We start from the raw sequence: 17,297 nt of genomic DNA, 5'->3' as shown, positions 1-17,297 counted from the left end.
AAGAGACCAATCAAGATCGCCTCATGCAGTTCTTACAGGATGTATCCTCTCGTCTGGATTCTTTTCAGGATACTCTGGCATCCTCCCATAAATCTAAGACATCTGCTTAGTCTTCTGCTAACACAACTACCGTGTACCCACAAATTCCTAATCCTCCTATGTACGATGGGAACCCCAAGTCATGTAGAGGATTCATGAATCGGTGCGCAATTCACTTCAAATTATTGCCCAGAGACTTTTCTACGGATAGGGCAAAAATTGCCAACATTCTGTCCCTTCTTTCTGGTCGAACCCTGGCCTGGGCCTCACCCCTATGGGAGAAGAATGACCCCTTGCTGCAAAATTATACAGAATTTCTGACAACCTTCAACAAAAAATTTTGATGAACCTGGTCGGCTTTCCAGTGCAGCTACAGGAATTCTTCGTTTACGCCAAGGCTCTCATTCTGTGGGGCAATATGCTACCTTATTTAGGACAATAGCCTCCGAGCTGCGCTGGAATGGCGAAGTGCTGGTGGCCACGTTCTGGCAAGGTTTATCTGATCAAATAAAAGATGTGTTGGCTTCCCGTGACCTCCAATCTTCCTTGGATGATCTGATCTTTGTTGTGTGTCAAAATGGATCTTCGATTCAAGGAGAGGGTTCAAGAAAAGGAACAGATTCGGTGTCCTAATCATCGCCCTGTTTTCCAGAACTTAGGGGCGTCTAAGCCCCCAAAAGAACCCATACAAGTGGGTTGGTCCCGCCTCTCTCCAAGAGAGAGAAGATTTATAAATAATCTGTGCCCATATTGTGGAGGGAAGACCCATCGCATCAGTAGTTGTCCTACGCATCCGGGGAAACGCTCAGACCAAACCGAGCAAGTGGGAACCCCGTTAGGTCTGTTTGATTTTTCCCTCAACAGTTCTCATCACAAAGAGAACCTCTTATTGTCTGTTTTTCTGTTTTTTGGGAATCTCTCTATTCCGCTGGATGCCTTTCTGGATTCTGGTGCAGCCGGTAATTTTATTGCCGCCACTGTGGTTGAGAAATATCATAGTCTTACTACACCACTGGAACGTCCTGTACGCCTCACAGCCATCAATGGCAGTAATATTCCAGGAGGCTTCATTCAGTTCTGGACTGTTCCCCTCACCCTTCAGATCCTGCATCAGGAAAAAATATCCTTCCTAGTTCTTCCAAAGACCATCAATTCCCTTGTGTTAGGTCTGCCATGGTTACGTCTCCACTCCCCAACTCTGGACTGGCATACTGCTTTTGTCTTGGGGATCACAGTGTCAGTCTCACTGTCTGAAGAAAGTAGTACCTCTTCATCTAACCACTGCATTGTCATTACCATATTTACCTCCTCAATACCAACAGTATGCAGACGTCTTCTGTGAAAAGGAGGCAACCAAGCTCCCCCCTCATCGCATTTGGGATTGTGGAATCGGCTTCTCCCTGACAAACCTTGTGGTCGTGTATATCCCCTTTCTCTTCCTGAGATCCAGGCAATGTCTACATATAGTCAAGAAAACCTGCAAAAAGGTTTTATCCGGAAGTCCACCTCTCCAGCTGGAGCTGGATTCTTTTTCGATAAAAAGAAGGATGGCGGCATCTGGCCATGCATTGACTTTCGAGGACTTAATGCTATTACCGTCAAGAATAGGTATCCGTTACCCCTCATCTCTGAGCTGTTCAACCGCATTAAAGGCGCTACTGTGTTCACCAAATTAGATTTACGAGGGGCCTACAATCTCGTTCGTATTAAAGCAGGTGACAAATGGAAAACAGCCTTTAACACACACGATGGGCACTTTAAATATCTTGTAATGCCCTTTGGGCTTTGTAATGCTCCAGCTGTATTCCAAACCCTCATGAATGATATTTTCCAATCAATTCGTCATCATCTACCTGGACGATATTCTGATATTTTCTCGAGACCTCCCTTCTTATAGGGAGCATGTAGGTCTAGTCCTGACTCGTCTGAGAGAACACAACCTCTTCTGTAAACTTGAAAAGTGCCTTTTCGAGCAACCTCAGATTCCTTTCTTAGGCTTCATCCTCTCGGGCACAGCCCTTCAAATGGACCCAGCTAAACTAAGAGCAATTGTGGATTGGCCTTTGCCCACCGGTTTGAAAGCTATCCAACGCTTCCTCGGCTTCACCAATTACAACAGACAATTCATCAAGGAGTATTCTACCATCATTGCCCCCATTACTGCTCTTACCAAGAAATCAGCTAACCCCAAGCTTTGGTACCCCGAGGCCATCTCATCCTTTGAGCATGTAAAGTCAGCCTTCTCTTCTACTCCTATTCTTCAGCAACCGGATTGCCAACGTCCCTTCTTCTTGGAGGTAGATGCATCTTCTGTGGGCACTGGTGCAGTTGTCTCAACGTGACACTTCTAGTAAACTACATCCATGTGGGTTTTTCTCTCGCAAATTCCTCCCAGCAGAGAAGAATTATGATATAGGATATCAAGAATTATTGGCTATTAAATTATCCCTGTCTGAATGGCGACATCTGTTGGAAGGGGCCTTGTTTCCTATTAAGATATATACTGACCATAAGAACCTAATTTATCTCCGTTCGGCTCGATGTATGAATCTGCGTCAAGCCAGATGGTCCTTGTTCTTTTCAAGATTTGATATTAGACTTGCCTTGCGTCCGGGATCAACCAGGATTCTCCCGAGGACATTCATCCCATCTTTGACCCTAGTTGTGTCTTGGCTCTTACTCCTGTGCATAAATCTACTTGCCCTCCAGGCAGGACCTTCATATCCCCACATCTACATCTCAAGTTGTTACGCTGGGCCCATTTATCTCGCTTCTCAGGTCATGCGGGAGTCAAGAAGACTGGAGAACTTCTGACCCGGTACTATTGGTGGCCATCCCTTCTGAAAGATGTAAAATCATTTGTTTCTGCCTGCTCTAAATGTGCACAACATAAGATTCCACGGCATAGACCCTTCGGTCCTCTTATTCCTCTACCTGTTCCTGAAGTAACCTGGTCTCAAGTATCTATGGACTTTATTACCGATCTGCCTCCCTCCAAAGCTCATACAGTTATCTGGGTGGTAACAGACCATTTTTTCGAGAGCAGTTCATTTCTCTCAAAAGACTCCCTTCCGCATTGTTGGCAGAACTTTTCATCAAAGAAATATTTCGCCTCCACGGCTGTCCATTTCACATCGTGTCAGACCGTGGTTCACAGTTTGTTTCAAGGTTCTGGAGATCCTTTTGTTTGCAGTTAGGCATTAAATTGGATTTTTCCTCGGCATACCATCCTCAGTCTAATGGCCTGACCGAACGGACTAACCAAGAGCTTGGAAAATTCCTACGAATGTATATCTTCTCACCAAGTGGATTGGCTGGAACTCCTCCCATGGGCTGAGTTCGCCCATAACAATCATTTCAATGAAGCTGTTGGTAATTCACCCTTTTTTGTCATGTATGTGTAACCCCCTGTCACTGTGTGTAGTATGAGGTGCAAAGGGTACACAGTGCACCTCCTTCTCAAGCCCTGGCTAGCTGATTGGCATGGGTGTAAATGATCAGGGGGTCCCTGCACATGCAGGTGTTTCTTTGTAGTTAGTGGGACACAGGGGATGTCACTTTGGTGCAGTGTAATAGAAGTCACAATAATTTGGGCGCCAGACCATCTCTATAACAAACTCAAATCTTTCTTTACACTCCTCTTCCTCCAGCACGATAATCATAATGGTTGCAGCAATAAAGAAAAATATATACATCTCCTTACTCTCTCTAGCACAGTTCCTAATGAGCAATACAAACATGGTTGCAAATATATTATCACTCCTCTTGCACAGTTCTTAATGTTATCCAGATGTTAAATAACATAATTTACATGTCTCTTGCACTCCATATTCACTGCAGATCACCCTTTCTGCAGGGGCACTCACATGGATGCTAATAGGCAGGCAGGCAGCCTCTCCTCCATGCAGCTCTGACACGCTCTGTGTACCTCTCAACTGCAGCTCATCCCTCCTCTGTGGGGATGATGTCTCCTGTGCTCTGACACGTCACTCTGTGTACTCTCAGCCTCAGGATCTGACACTACAGCTACCATGCCTCTTGTAGCAGCCCTCACTCCAGGGCCTCTTCCATGCGAAGTGTCCCCCTCTATTATGGGTTCTCTATAGTGGCATGGAGTTCTCCCCCTCATCCAGGCCACACATTCCTTGCCCTGGCTCAGTCACCACGCTTAGACAGCCAGGCAATGCTGGGGGAGCCTGGGAGCTTCCACCCCAGGTCCCCAGCTACCATCTCTCCTCTCCTCTGTCTTCTCTCTCTCCCAGTCTCTGTCTCTCTCCCTCTCTATTCCTATCCCCCCTTAATCGCAGCCCCTCCTTCCTCTCACTCAGTCTCACAGGCTGGGCTGGGTTATTACCATGGTAACCAGTTTATGTAACTTTTTATAAACTTCTAGCTTACCCTCTAGGTGACCCCTCCTGTATTCACTGAGGTAAAGGGTTTTACTAGAACACCACTAGGGGGGTGTTACATATGGATGTCATCCCAGACCACCTACCTGTTCTCAAACTCCTATCTCCTCAGTTCCTACAGTAGATTCCCTGCTACGCAAGTTTTCTCTCATTTGGACTCAAACCAAAAGTAATCTGGAGAATTCTGCTGCACGGGCCAAAAAAAATTTCGATAAGAAAAGGTGTCCTGCACCTCTACTTCTTCCAGGGGATAAGGTCTGGTTATCCACAAAAAATATCCGTTTAAAAGTTCCTAGTATGAAACTAGCACCCAAGTTTATCGGTCCCTACCGAATCTCCGAGATAATTAATCCAGCAGCTTTCAGATTGGAACTTCCATCCTCACTACGGATTCCCAATGTGTTTCATGTCTCTCTGTTAAAACCAGTGGTACAAAATCAATTTTCAAGCGTCATAGCTTCTCCACCTCCGGCTACTTCTCAAGATCAAACTGAATATGAGATTAAACAACTATTGGACTCTCGTAGATCCAGAGGATCACTGCAATTCCTGGTTGATTGGAAAGGCTATGCCTGAGGAACGTTCCTCGGTTAAAGCTTCAGACATTCATGCTCCTCGTTTACTCAAACAGTTTCGGAAAAGATTCCCTAAAAAAATATCGTAGGTGTCCGGAATCCACCCCTAGGGAGGGGGGTACTGTAACAATCCTGACCAGGTTTTGTTACTTTCCCTATCTGCTCTGTTTTTCTGTGCATTACATGACTCACCCTCAGGGCGGGTCACTCTAACCTGCTCTATTTAAACTCCGCACTGACATCTGCTCACTGTCAGTGCAACTTGTTGCTAGCCTGATTCCTTGGACTCCTGTGTATCCTGACCCTGTGTCTTTCCTGTGTATGAGTTTCATTTCTCTACCTAGTGCTGGAGCACTTCTCCTGGGACTCCCTTGCTGCAAGTATCATCTTGTGCATATTACAAAGACTTTGTTTTCTCTCTATTGTGCCTCTACTGATTCACAGCCTGCTGCAAGTCTGTCCATGTGCATATAACAGGACTGTTATTGTGTTTTTCCTTGTCACGCTATGCCGTGGCTAATTGACATCTGCATATCATCATCTGCATATATATATATAGATATAGATATAAAGATAGATAGATATATAGATATATATATATATATGTGTGTATATATATTTATCAATCATTGAAGTATTGAAGAACTAGATTGTGTCTTGCCTCCTTATTCTGAACCAAGTTAGACTCCACATCAGGTCATGTACAGGCCCGCTCTGACTATTAGACCTGTAACTACCAGCACCGTAACAAACTCATGGCTATGTACTTGTGACATTGAGTCCTTATACACCAGTATCAACCACAATATAGGTGTGGAATTAGTACAATATTTATTGGACATGGGTACCAATGTTCAACGTAACAATTTCCTAATACGACTGCTAGAATTTGTCCTTACCAAATATTACTTCACGTTTGAGGAAAAATACTACCTACAGATAAGTGGGACGGCTATGGGGACAACCTGCGCACCAACATACGCGAATTTATACCTTGGGTGGTGGGAGCGTGAATTTTTTTTTCCACCAAGGAATGAAAACTACACTAATAATATTTCAATCTGGCTCAGGTATATTGATGAGCTCTTCATTATTTGGAATGGTGAAAGAGGTCTGCTTGAAGAGTTTCTTGACATTCTGAATGCAAATGACTTAAATCTCAAATTATCATTTGAAATTGACTCTACAAAAGTGACCTTCTTAGATTTGACTATTTCCATATCACCCAATCGACAACTATATACAGATATGCATCATAAAAAAACCTGTGACAAATAGTATACTACATGCTAGTAGTTCCCACTTACCATTAAGGGTGTCCCCAAGTGGGATTTTCTGAGAACAAGACGTAATTTTTCTACTAAAGAAGCTTACGAAACGAGAGCCCATGAACTGATAGATTAATCAAAAGAGGTTATAGTAAGAATCTAATTGATAAGTCTTATTAATCAGCCAAATACACAAATAGAGAACTTCTTCTATACCCGAACAAACATTGTAATGGTAAAAAGAAACAAGAGATAAGATTTATAGGCACCTTTAATACACAATGGAAACAAGTAGATCATATTCTACAGAAATATAAACATATTCTGAAATTTGACCCAGATTTATCAGAGATTATTGATAAAAGGATCCCAATAATTTGGAGATGATCACGTAATCTAGGTGATAAATTGGTTAAAAGTCACTTTTCTTTTAAGCAAACTAACTACGAAACAACAATAGGATGCTACCACTGTGATAGATGTAAGGCTTGTAATTACATTAAACCAATGAAATCATTTAAAGACCGATATGGAGAATCATGAGTATTACAGTTAATAAAGGATGTTCTTTTCTGTGGAGTAATATACTGCCTTATTTGTCCTTGTCGTAAAACATAGTTGGCATGACAAATAGGCCTCTTAGAGAATCCTTGAACATGCAGGTAATATCCGTAATGCTGAAAATGATCACAGAAAATTCAAGGTACTTACCACAGTTGCTAAACACTTTCTAAAAGAGCACTGTGGCAATCCTAAATATTTGCAAGGTTTTGGACTCGAAAAAATAGAGATGGGTATTAGAGGAGGAGATATGAAAAAGGAACTGTTAAAGAAGAATCCAGAATGATTTTCATGATGAATTCTTTCACTCCAAATGGCCTTGATGACAATAATAATTTTTCACCCTTTTTGTAATTGACTATTTAAATTTAATTCCTTTTTCTATAAATCCTTACTAATGTTTATCCAATCACTATCTATATAACAGTTTTTTCACCTTTAATACCATTATTACATATCCACCAGTGTTTTTTTTTAATTGTTTGTTTTCACACCCATACTTACTTGCTCACTATAATTTTAGATAGTCTCAACATATTTCTAGTATCACATTTTTTCATTATTATGCACATAGATTTTGATGGTTATTTTTCTTATTAGCACTTTTTATTAACCTGAATTTATCATTCAATTTATTTTTACATTTTTTTACTATCACTTAAGTATTTATCATAAGAATCTCACATATATTCATAATTATTAGTCACTAGTTATTATAAGTACTTTTTCTACTTATCACTCTACTTTTAATATTCACACAATTAACTTTAATGATATACACAATTAAGTGGATTTTTGAATATCACAACATTATTTATTATTAAACAAACTCCTAAATGTTACACCTAAAACCACTGACACTCATGTGTAAATTTATTACTGATTTGGATAACAGACTGAATATATATTGGGACAAAACATGAAGAAGTTTCTTTCTTTTTCTGGTTAGATCTTTTACTAATTTTTCTTATATATGTTTAGCCATTTTATCCATCCATTTCTTTATCCCCTTTTCTGTTTTTATTACCCTTTTCTTTATATAATATGATGAACTTGTAATTTACAGCAATATTGTTAATAAATATTTCAGATATTATACCTTAATAAAAACCATGGAACATCACAACATGAGCATTAAAGATACATATTATACTGACTATTACACACACAAATAAGATGACAAACCTGATAGAGTAAAACTAAAGGGATACTTACCAAATGTCAAGATGAGCTAGATTGCTTGGGGATCCGAGGAAACCAAATAATAAGCATGTAATAATACAATTTAATAAATATTAATGTTACATAGTTTATTCACAAATATAGCAGCCTTAGTTTAAACTTAGTTTCCCCCTTTTTTAGACCATACAAATTATCAGATTGTACTTGAATGCATCTGATTTGGGACATATACCTGTCTTCTGACACTGATGATCTTTGTTATAATTTCTGAATCATACTTACCTGATCCTAATTATCAACATGGCAAATGATTGGCTGGAAGGGATTTGAGACCCCACTCACCGCCTGATGCATTGGAGTTTCGCACTGGGAACTGTTACCCCGATAGATACATACATACTATACTATATAATCAGCACTTGCCACAATAGAATATTTGAACTTTAAAATGTTCATTTAGAAGCTGAATTTGAAAGAAGCTATGTATTCACAGAATACAGCTCATGAATTAAGTGATCAGCTCTGCCTGCACTCGTCTGATGTGCAAGTGATCAGTACCGTCTCCATATCATCCTAAGCACAGGTAAATTCAGTAAAAGATAATCTCATTCATGGGGAATTTAATAAGTATACTGAGTGAAATGAACAATCACATATAACAGCTCAGGAATGAGTGAACATTACCAGTAAATGCGTCTCCGATCGTAAAGCTATACAGTCAATGTATTTCAATATACTGTTATAAACACTCTAGGGGAACTTGCTATTAATGCTAACTTGGGTATTATCAATCATTTTTTTTTTTAATAAGTGCCTTTCATTATGGGGCTTAAATAACTAGATTAAGCTAGATGCATAACTATTAAATTGATTCAGTTAAGCTTAAGAATTATCTAATACGAATAAATACAACTGTCACTTGATTAACTACTTCCAACAAAATTTGCTGTTAACATTGTTTCTACTCACCAAGCAATAGCCAATTTAAGAGAGACACACTATCCCTCTGAAAGTGTTTAGAATTGTAAGCATGTATCAATGCAATTATTCTGCCTAGCTAGTATTACAGCTATCTTCGAGTACCAAATACGGAGTTGATTTTTCAAGTTTTACACTTACAATTTCATTCCTCCTTCTATATCATTCAAACTAACCCAAGACCTGTACTAAAACATCAACACTGTATATTTACACTTTCTATCACATTCACTCTGAACTCTGTATCCCACAGGCATCAATCATTCACTGTCCAATAATAGAGATAAGCCTGTTACACCGTGCAACAGTGTGCGTCTGTTCCATATATTTAATCACACATTTGGATGTGACAGGTACAGGAGCCTGAAATTTAGTGAACATATTTGTGGAACTAATTATGAACTACTTATGCAAATATTCCACATAGCTAGCATTACAGCTATCTTAGTGTACCCTATACGGAGTTCATTTTTCAAATTTCACACTTATGAATTCATTCCTTTATATCATTTAAGTTAATCCAAGAGCGGTACGAATACTTCAACATCATATATCTATACTTCTTACTATCATGGTCACTTCATGAACTCTGTATCCTACAGGCATCAATCATTCATTGTCCGATAACAGAGATAAGTCTGTTACTGTCAGGCGCCGATCTTGCACCATGCTAGGTGTCGGGAGCGGACACCTGACTCGGCCACCGGATCCCGTCCCGTTGCCTAGCAATGGGATTTATGTCCTGGTTCGCACATGCGCAGTGCGCGTGTCCCATTGCAAGGCAACGGGGCGCTTTTTCTCCGTTATATCGGTGGTCAGGAAGCACCTGACCTCCACAGCTCCAATCAGGGCTAGTGCCCTACTATAAATAGCCCCTCCTTTTCCTTATCCAGTGCCAGCGTATTGGTTTCACCTTTCTCCAGTGTTGTATCCTGTTCCCATATTCTAGTTTCCTTTGGTGTTTGACCTCCGGCTTGTTCCTGACCATTCTCTGTTATACGATTTGGCTTCTTCGTGTATTAGACTCTGACCCTTGGCTATCCTCTCGACCATTCTTCTGGATCACCCTTGTGTACTGCGCTACCGTTTGGCTACGACCCGGACCGTACGACTACTCCTGCAAACTCCCACTGCACTGTTAACTAGCTTGAAGGACCGCGACCTGCGTGCTCCACGCAGCCAAGCCCATACCTCCTTGCGGGGGTCCCTAGTGAATACCGGGGGCACGTTAGACTCCACGGCTTCCTGCCTAGTAGAGTCAATACCAGTCAGCGGCATCTCCAAGTTCTATCATAACAGTTACACTGTTCAACAGTGTGCCTATGTTTCATTAATTTAATAACACATTTGGATGTGAGAGGTACACAAGGCTGAAATTCAGTGAACATATTCGTGAAACTAATTATGAGCTACTACATATCATTACACATTTTCATAATATTCTATTTATTTACTGTGCAGTATTAGATTTATTCACTTCTTCACTAGTTGGCATTTGAGCTGAACTATTAATTTTTTATTATATGCATCAACGATTATATTGAGACTTAGGTTATTAAATGCAACTATTGAAGACAAGAATTTAGTGAATATATCTGAATGTTAATAATAATAATTAAGGGGTACTATTATAATATAATATTCAGTTCCTAGTGTGTTTTCTTTTTAACATTTTTTTACATCTATTCAATAGTTTGAATAACTTCATTAAAAGGTAATTCCAGATACGTGCACCTTCTTATATGCATACTTTTCTCTTTGTTTTTTGACACATGCTTTTTATGTATAATGGTTGCACCTTCTATGAACACATGATGCATAATACACCTAATATATTATTTTAAATATGAGTTTCTGGCTCAATACACATCGTTAATCTATACAGTCTGGTGTCCTTCTTTTCTTTTTTTCTACAGAGGAATACAAGACGTTGGGGTACTAAATAATCTGCCTGAATTGTGCCTAAATGTGATACCATGTCTGCTAATGTTTTAGGTAGTCAGATCGATTTACATGTGCCCAATTCTGAAGGTGACTCAAACTGAAAATGTATTAGCAGTAATGACCCAGAGCGCAGCACAGAGGATCTGTGCATTAACCACTGTGAGTGTGGAGGGAAATTCAGTAGAAGCTAATCCCCCTCCACCCCTCTCCCTTATTGTAGAAGCTGCAGATTCAGGCAGTGATTTGAATAAGCGATTTCATGCTGTGTGCCACGCTAACAAGCTCAGAGGTTGTTGGGAAAATGGCCTTTTGTACCGAGAGAAAAAAAGTCACTCTGTGTGAAGAACTTGGAATGCTCTGTGATCATTTTGCCTCTTGTAATGTGATAGAGATATGTGGGGGAGAGAAGCAGATAGGTGCCAATGTTGACTCTAACAATTATGTGGATTTATGAGAAGATAGATTTAATTGCTGATGATTTGGAAACCCCTAATAATAGTGAGATGTGCAATGTGTGAATGTCACACATGGTACGGTGGTAGAATCTAAACCTGTTTTTCCACTGACCTCTTCTCATGAGGTAGGGACAGGTGACATTGATCCTGCAACTGTGTTAGAATCTGCTGAGAGTACCCCCGTTTGTACCCTGGCACCAGGATGTGACAGGGAAAATGTAGGTTCCATTGTACATGGAATGTTTAAGCGAGGATGTGAGAGGAAAAATGTAGGTCTTCGTAGACCTGAAGTGTGTAAACTGTCTGAAGTGTTAGTGTTCACATGCCAGCAAGCAGTGCAGGCCTTGTCCTCAGACTTAGCCCATGAGGGAAGGGGGATGCCAGAAGGTAACAATGACCCTGAATCAGTCTCTCTAACCCCCCTATCTCCAGATCCTGCAATGATAGAGGTGTCTGATGACAATATGTTAAATTGTGTTGTGTTACAATCTAACCCTGTCCTTTTACAGACCTCCTGTCCTGAGATAAGGGAAGCTTGTGTATTAGCTGTGTGAAGCCTGCTTGAGAGCGATCAGGAATCTGACCCCTTGTTGGATTTAGCAGCTGTTACCAAAGAGGAGGGTTCCCTAGAAGATGCCCACTGCAGTGAAGAGCTCTCTGTCTCTCAGCTAGAGCAGTTAGCTGACATGCTGTGGCCCTATTAGTCCCTTTTTACAGGGAAACGTGGAAAAACACACTTGGTCACACATCATGTAAACACAGGCAACCAGACACCCCCCCCCCTCAGACAGCCAGCATATCGTACTTCCCTAGAAGTGCTAGATGCAATTGAAATGAAAATAGATGAGGTGTTGCAGTTAGGGGTAATTCAAAAGTCTTACAGTTCTTGGGCTGCCCCAGTGGTACTGGTCCCAAAGAAATGTGGGGGCACTTGGTTCTGTGTGGACTATTGGAGGTTGAATGACGCCACAGTGTTTAATGCTTCTCCTATGCCTAGGACAGATGAACTGCTAGATCAACTTGCCCAAGCATGCTACATTACTATCATGGATCTCAGTAGAGGGTACTGGCAGATGCCATTATCACCCATGGCAGGTGAGCGCTCCGCATTTATCACCCCATTTGGGTTGTTTGAGTTTTTGTTCATGCCCTTTGAAATTAAAAATGCCCCTGCGTCCTTTCAGCGCCTGGCCAATGACCTGCTAGAGGGTCAGAAGGGACATGCAGTTGCCTACCTGGATGACATTGCGATGTTCAGCCAGACCTGGGAGGAGCACCTGATCCATCTGCATAGTGTGTTAGGCCGAATTACTGAGGCAGGTCTGACTATCAAGCCATCTTGGCATGCGTGAAGTGCAGTAAATGGGGCACCGTGTAGGGGGAGGTGCCCTCCACCCAGAGCCAGGCAAGGCAGAGGCTATAGCGGCCTGGCCTACCCCTACCACGAAAAAGCAGGTCATGTCTGTCTTATGTGCAGCTGGGTATTATCAAATGTTCTTGCCCCATTATAGCACCCTAGCCAAACCTCTGACTGACTTAACAAAAAAAAAGAAATTGCCTCAGGTGGTTAATTGGACAGAGGATTGTAAGAATGCGTTTACAGCTCTGAAATCTGCTCTGTTCCAGTCCTTTGTGCTACAGGTCCCAGATTTCAAATGGAGATTTATAGTACAGACCGACTGGTCTAACTATGGACTAGGAGCTGTCCTTAGCCAGGTGACAGCGCAAGGGAAGGAGTACCCTTTTACTTTCCTAAGTAGAAAACTACTCCTTCAAGAGGTGTCTTATGCTATCATTGAACGAGAGTGCCTAGCCATCATATGGGCACTGCAAAAGATACAGCCCTACCTGTATGGACAGGATTTCACCATTATCACAGACCATAATCCTCTAAGCTGGCTGAATAGTTTCTGGGGATAATGCAAAGCTGTTAAGATGGAGCTTAATTTTGCAGCAATATAACTTCACTGTTCAGCACCGAAAGGGCGCAGAACATGAAAACGCAGATGGCCTCTCGCGCCAAGGGGCAGAAGTGGTGAATAGGAGAGATCGTGACAAGACAGTTCTCCGTGCTCTAGGTTTTGATTGTCATACATGAATTCAAAAGAAAATAACAAATGTAAATTGAATATTTTATGTAACCTTGTCATGTAATCTCAACGTGTGCTTTGCTAAATTACATGTGTTTGAACCTATGCAAGTGTCATTAGTCTTTTGAAATTATCCGGAGATGGATAAGCCGCTCTGTGGAGTTTTTTTGGTATGCAGAGGATGTGGACCTGACCAGCCAAGCCGAACGAGCAGAGGTGAGAATTCAGGTCCTGTGAACATTCCAGAGCTCAGGACATCCCTAGCTCACTTTGAAAGCCCTGTGACATCTGGGAGATCAATCTGTCCTTATTGACAGCTAAACTCCAAAGGTGGGTGGTGAGAGCTATGCGGAGAAAGGTTTAAAATTTTCTGCCGTAGGCAATAACGTGTGCATTTTCATGAGGGGCTCTATCAAGACTGAAATGTCACATATTTCTCAATTGTGTTCCCTCACACACCAGGTTTTAACTAGTAATTAGTGACTCTGATTTTATTTCCTGTTTTATTTTCTGAAACTTATTTGTGCAACATATTGTATGGCATTCATATTATGTGTTTTTTTTGTAACCAAGCCTTGGAAACATTTTTTCCGATTAAATAATTTTAAATTAGTGCAGTGGTTCCCAAACTTTCTTAGTTCGAGGCACCCTTAGGGTCTCCATAAAATTTTTAAGGCACCCCTCAGTCCAAATAATTACGTAGTAGTCACGATTTTTAAGTATTTGGGTCAAAATAACGTAATCAGTATTTTGGTCAAGACAGAAATACTTATAAAGTTGTTTGCAAAACTAATACACATAAATCCAACAAAAATTGTGAAAAAAAATATATATATTTATTTCAAAAGAACAAGTTACAGCACTCATTAACACTTAAACAAAATAAAACAACAATATGTACAAAAATGTGTTTGGTTATTAAAGAATGTTATAAAAATACCAAACTTATTATTATTTATTAATGGGATGTGTGCGCCTATTTTGCACTACACAACTTTTCAAACATTGGAATCAGCTTGGACACTGCCACCCCCATTTCCTGTTCAACATTAATTTTTGAACGGTATTTGCTTTTTATTCGGCAACAACCGAAAACCCAGCTTCACACAGATATGTTGTTGCAAATGGAACTAGAATTCGCTGTGGTTTAGCATCGGATATTCATCTTTAATGGATATCCAAAACCCTTCAAGTCCCATGCTGCTAAATTTTACTTTTAAGTACTTGTCACAGGAAAGCTCAATGAGTTTTTCTTCTTCTGTAGAAGTGAATTCAGATGGGGCATTAGTACTGAATGGGTCTTGGATCCATACAAATTTCTCCATATTCTCTGTAAAATATTTTTGAAACCAGTCACTGAGATTTGTTAGGTGCTGCTCAAAAACTATTTTAAATTCATGTGTCAAGTAAACATCATTGGATGTAACAAACTGATGCAACAAGGGGAAACAGTCATTGTAACAATCTTCATTTAATTTTCTTTTCCATAGGAGTTTTTTCCTAAACGCTGATTCCTTCTCAGAAAGTTTAAGAATGTGTGTGTTGCTCCCCTGTAGTGAGAGATTCAATGCATTCAGTTTGTCAAAGAGATTACACAGGTATGCTAATTTGGACTAAAAAAATCAGTATCCAAGTAATTATTGGCACACTCATGTACTTCTTCTTCAAGATAGTAGTAAAGTTTCTGCCGTAATTCAAAGACACTAGAAAGTACGTTGCCACGGGAGAGCCACAGTATTACAGCAAATCCTTGCCCTTTGTGGCAGAGTTTTGATGAAGTTCACCACTTTCAACACGCTTTCCATGACTGCATTCAGTGAAGGACTCAGTTGCTTTGATGCAAGGGCTTCCCTGTGGATAATGCAGTGGGTCCATAGTGTATCAGGAGCTTTGTTCTTATGAGTGCCTGCAATCCTCCATAACAGCCTGACATAGAGAGACCACCATCAGTACAGACACCAAACCACTTTGTCCAGTCTAAGTTGTTTTCACTCATAAAAGTGTCAATGATCTGAAACAATTCTTGTGCCTTTGTTCCTGCAGTGATACTTTTACAAAAGAGAAGGTCTTCCACAATATTGTCACCATCAACAAAGCATGTGTAACAAATCAAATGAGCATCCTTGTTACTGTCTGTTGCCTCATCAAGTTGTAGTGCGAATTCCTTCCCTTTCATTTTTTCAATAAACTGGTCATTCAGATCTTCAGCGATATGTTGGATTCTGCGACTCATGGTATTGTTGGATAAAGGTACCTTTTGAAAGCCGCTTTCCCGCTGATTACCCAACCATAATGCTGACTATATCCACTGCAGCCGGTAAAATCAGTTCTTCTGCGATGGTGTGAGGCTTTTTACACTTCGCAACTCTCTATATACCACCTTGTAAGATGCTAGCAAAGCATTGCTTGGTATGGATGCTTGTTTAAAAATGTACCTTTTTGGTCTTTCAATTCTTTTAACTTTCTGATTTAAGTAATCGCGTGATTTATTAGCCATGTCAGGGTGATTGGTCTCTAAATGGCAATTTAGTTTGCTTGGGATCATGCTTTCTGGCGACAGTATTTTCAGGCATAATACACAATGTGGCTGCTCTTCCTGGTTGACACCTACAGATGTAAATCCGAAGTCTAGGTAAGTATCGTCGTATCTGCGATGCTTGCTTTTCTTCATGACTTTGCCCTGGTGTGTGGTTCGCCATCCTTTTCTTCACTAGCACGATTCTTTCCAATGTTCAAAAAATGTTTCCATTCCTTTGCGCAAGAAAATAATTCTGTACTGAAGCAATCACCAAAAAATAATTATTATTAGTTAAAGTCAAGTTCTGTGTAGCTTCTATACAAGAAGTAAAATTGCACATGTCCCAGAAGCAACACCACACAAATGGCAGGAACAGTGCAGGGTGGCACCCCAGAATAGTGTTGTCACAGTATTACTGTAAATGTACAAAGTATATCACCTACTGATGGCTCTCCTCCATCTGCATCAGTTACTGGTCAACTAAATTAATGAGCGCCTGGCGATACCTACATTAACTACATTAACAAGTGCCTGGCGATACCTACATTAACGAGCGCTTATCTCACTCAATACAAGAAAACAGTGGCCTTATGTGTTAAAATGTATCTCAATCCCAAGCATCTCACTTAAAGGAGTGACAAGTTGTTCATAAAGCACCATAAAAAGATATAATAATGTTCAGGGAACAAGAATATATATTTTTTTTAATTCAATGACTTTTGAATCATATTTAAAAAGCTATAAAACATTTCATAAAAATATGCACATGCAATAATATCATGATGTACTTTTAGAAGTAGAACATATAGGTAATAATAGTTATTGGTAAAGGAAGAAAAATTACATGTACAAAAAGGTTGTATAAATAAATGCAGAGTAGGTCCGTCACACTGTGCCCCTTCATCATCACATGTGCTCTTTTGCCGGTTTAAACTTTAATTATGTGCCTCCGTTATATATAGTCCTCCGTGACCTGTGCCCATTTATTTATAGCTCTGTGACCTGTGCCCCTTTATTTATGGTTCTCTGTGACCTGTGCCCATTCATTTAAAGCCCTCTTTGACCTGTGGCCCTTTTCTAAATAGCCATCTGTGACCTCTGTGCCCCTTTTCTAAATAGATATCTGTGACCTTTGTGCCCCTTTTCTAAATAGCCATCTGTGACCTCTGTGCCTCTTTTCTAAATAGCCATCTGTGTGACCTCTGTGCCCCTTTTCTAAATAGTCATCTGTGCCCCTTTTCTAAATAGCCATCTGTGACCTCACTTTTCCTTGTTTTG

General features: G+C 40.4%; 1 protein-coding gene across 5 annotated transcripts in view; it reads left to right on the top strand.

The window, feature by feature from the left end:
• The window catches only part of MRTFA (myocardin related transcription factor A), a 202,012-nt gene that overhangs the window by 84,936 nt on the left and 99,779 nt on the right, over positions 1 to 17,297 (top strand). The window contains exon 1 of one of the 5 annotated variants that reach the window (XM_075182798.1): positions 13,693 to 13,831. The exons of the other annotated variants lie outside the window; for them this stretch is intronic. The gene's annotated coding sequence lies outside the window, so the exon portion shown is untranslated. Of the gene's footprint in view, positions 1 to 13,692; positions 13,832 to 17,297 lie in introns of those variants that run through there. 5 annotated transcript variants of the gene reach the window in all.

This window comes from Mixophyes fleayi, chromosome 8 (assembly GCF_038048845.1).
Source record: "Mixophyes fleayi isolate aMixFle1 chromosome 8, aMixFle1.hap1, whole genome shotgun sequence".
NCBI lineage: Eukaryota > Metazoa > Chordata > Amphibia > Anura > Limnodynastidae > Mixophyes > Mixophyes fleayi.
This window is presented reverse-complemented; position numbering and strand designations above follow the sequence as displayed.